This window comes from Electrophorus electricus, chromosome 3, assembly GCF_041902795.1.
Source record: "Electrophorus electricus isolate QZ-2024a chromosome 3, ASM4190279v1, whole genome shotgun sequence".
In the NCBI taxonomy this organism is placed as follows: Eukaryota; Metazoa; Chordata; class Actinopteri; order Gymnotiformes; family Gymnotidae; genus Electrophorus; species Electrophorus electricus.
Genome location: NC_137499.1, coordinates 41,578,332 through 41,581,990, shown reverse-complemented (window position 1 = coordinate 41,581,990; position 3,659 = coordinate 41,578,332). Strand labels below are relative to the sequence as shown.

The 3,659-nt window shown below is 40.6% G+C and overlaps 1 protein-coding gene across 2 annotated transcripts in view; it reads right to left on the bottom strand.

Annotated features, from left to right (window-relative positions):
- The window catches only part of stat5a (signal transducer and activator of transcription 5a), a 73,787-nt gene extending 72,118 nt beyond the window's left edge, over positions 1-1,669 (bottom strand). The window contains exon 1 of one of the 2 annotated variants that reach the window (XM_035527872.2): positions 1,504-1,669. The gene's annotated coding sequence lies outside the window, so the exon portion shown is untranslated. The remainder of the gene's footprint in view (positions 1-1,503) is intronic. The other variant, XM_035527867.2, reaches the window with a different exon arrangement.
- Positions 1,670-3,659: the final 1,990 nt, after the last annotated feature.

The following is a 3,659-nucleotide window of genomic DNA, read 5'->3' as shown; positions in this document are numbered from 1 at the left end:
CTAACTGAAACTATGGCGCTGCACAGGTTTGCCTAGTTATCACGCTCACCCTGGCAATGCAATGTTCCCAAGGCAACTATAAATACACCTATACAACCATAGACAACTATAAATACTCCTATACAACTATAGACAACTACAAATACACCTATACAACCATAGACAACTATAAATACTCCTATACAACTATAGACAACTATAAATACACCTATACAACCATAGACAACTATAAATACTCCTATACAACTATAGACAACTACAAATACACCTATACAACTATAGACAACTATAAATATTCCATTCCAACTATAGACAACTATAAATCTATAAATACACCTATACAACTATAGACAACTATAAATACACCTATACAACTATAGACAACTATAAATATACCTCTAAATACACCTATACAACTTTAAATACACCTATATAACTATAAATATACCTATAAATATACCTATACAACTATAGACAACTATAAATACACCTATACAACTATACATACACCTATATAACTATAAATACACCTATAAAACTATAAATACACATATATAACTATAAATATACCTAGAAATACACCTATATAACTATAAATACATCTATACAACTATAAATACATCTATACAACTATAAATACACCTATATAACTATAAATACACCTATAAATACACCTATACAACTATAGACAACTATAAATACTTCTATACAACTATAGACAACTATACATACACCTATACAACTATAAATACACCTATACAATTATAAATACACCTATACAACTATAAATACACCTATAAATACACCTATGGAACTATAAATACACTATATAACTATAAATATACCTATAAATACACCTATATAACCATACATACATATATAAATACACCTATACATGTATAAATACACTTATTCAACTATAAATACACCTATACAACTATAAATACATCTATACAATTATAAATACACCTATACAACTATAGACAACTATAAATATACCTAAACAACTATATACAACTATAAATACACCTATACAACTATACACAACTATAAATACACCTATAAATATACCTATATAACTATAAACACACTTATAAATATACTATATAACTATAAATACACCCGCTAAATCCGCTACACTATTCTCTACCGAGAAAGCTCGCGAGGCCAGCTCGAGCGCCGCTTGGACTCTTCGCCTGTTGAGCCGATAAATGCGCGCGAGCTTGGGGCTTGCGAAACACCGCCCGGAGGAGCACAGCCGGACACACGCGGGGCTCCTCGCGGAACTACCCCACACATGCCCCAGAAACACCCCAGCGCGTGCAGGCAGCGCGCGCGGTAATAAACAGATATGAGCGCGCTGCAGCGTCCAGCGCCAGCGACTTCAGCGTGAACGGGAGTTTGTTTACGCAGCCGCGCGGTGGTTTACCGGAGGTTAAGGTGCTTGCACCCTCGGGAAATATTTATGACAGAAGCAGAAGCGCACGGATGCACGAGACCTACCTGGACAGGGCGTTTAAATGTGATGTCGTATCGCGTAAAAGTACAGCAAAGCTCCGGATATCGCCACGAGCTAGAGCGGCCGACCTCTGCCTGTCTCCGCCAGTGGGCTGGGCACTTCTCTCTCTCTCTCTCTCCCTCTCTCTCTTAACCCCTCCCTCTCTCCCTGCTCTCTCTCTCTCTCTCTCTCTCTCTCTCTCTCCCTCAGTAACCGCCCACTTCCGGTGTTGTTTCTCGCAGCAGAACTGCAGCTCGTTAGAGTTAGAATGTGCGCGCGTGTAAATTTGTTAGCGCTCCTCGCGTGCGTGCGTCTGGAGTCATGTATGTTTAACAGCTCAGACTGGATAAAAGCGAACCTGCGTTACTCGCACACCAGCCAGTTAGCAGATCGCGAGCCGGCATGAGTGCTCGCGCATGACTAGAGTCGCGCTCCAGAGGGCGCGTGGACATGGACATGCAGAAACACGTGCGGTATTAGATGTAGTGCTCATCGGAACTCCTGATTTGAGAAGCTCGTGGTCAGCTGGACAAAATAGTTTATCCACACTCAGCTGAGTCGCAGCAAATCCTGCCATATCCTAGTAAAAGCCCATTAATTAAACCAGTTGTGTTATTTCTCTAAACATACGGCCAGTTATATTCCCACTCAAACATAAACCTGCTGTCCTAACTGCAGCCAGCCTATGAAGGCTGACCAGAAGACTGTTAATATTCTTCTGGTTATTCTGTATTTTCTGTAAACTGAGAACCATTTCACAAGTAATTTCGATCTTGTTTTTAGTTCTTTTCTTATATTGACTGATAACATGTTTGTGATCTCCTCTGTGAACATATGATCTTTCCTAAAATAGACCTGGACGTCTCTCCTGCCTTCAGCCTAGATGTCCCAGACAGAACTCCCAGGAGCAGGGCTGGCATGTAAATGTCCAGGTGAGATTCGGGCTGGCAGTGCACTTACTTTGGGCTTCTTATTAGTGAGTAATTGAACAGTTCGTTGGGCTGAGCTTTGGGACAAAAACACTAAACAAACGAACAGCCAAGCAATATTGCTGCAACACAGATGCACATGGCAAACCCTGCTGCTGCACGCTGGGACAACAGTCTCGAGACCAACGCAGCAGGAGCGCCGGACGCGTTCTATATGGCGCATGTTCTTAACCCCACTACAACACTACAGCTGTGGGTCAAAGCCCAGGGCGATATTATCACCACTCACAAGCACGGTCACACCAATACGCCTCACTGTGGAAGGGCCATCTAAACTGTGTCCACATAAAATCTATTAGCTGGAGCAAAACAAACAAACAATAATAATAAACACCACATTTAACATGATGTAATATAATTTAACAAACTGTTCTAAAGTGTTCTACGTTTAACAACGAATTGTTCTGGTAAAATTCAACTTAGAAAACGTAGCCTATGTTAGATGGTTTTAATGATTTTAACTGCTAAAATAGGATATGTAACAGTTGTTCATAATAGTCTATAGCACACAGCGCTGATCCTAGGTCAGCAGGGATATACCACTGTAGTTCATAGAGTCCTGGAGTCAGACGGGAAGCGCTGATCCTAGGTCAGCAGGGTTATACCACTGTAGTTCATACAGTCCTGGAGGCGGGCCTGATATCGATCTCAGCAAACACAGAACTGAAAAATGCTTCATGAGTGAGAAAGGAAGAGTTGCGGAAATTGCGGAGGATGGAAATGAGTAAAGAGATCCCCGGCATGTTTGGTACTCTTTTCATATTAATAATGCATCCATACAGGACGATGAGCTTACGATTACAGTAGGCATGTCGGAGAATATCAACATTATTTGGTAGTAATGACACAATACACATTTATATGTACTGAGAGACAGGTGATCTAAGAAAGTCCTGCGGTCGTTGTTTTTCCACGGCAGCTTCTAGAGTTACAGACCGAAGGCCCAGACATACCATACGGAGGAGGAAATTCAGTATTTACTATATTTTAAACTTTATTATGACTACGATGTTTTATTTAATATTACAAAGTTTATTAACGTATGAGCTCTTAATAAATGAGTGTACTTATGCTAACGCTAACCGTGATGTGACTTGATTAATTGTCAGTGGCAAGTACGTAAAGATCTGTCGACACCTGCTGGCCCACCTGTGTATATCAAGCGCGGATAT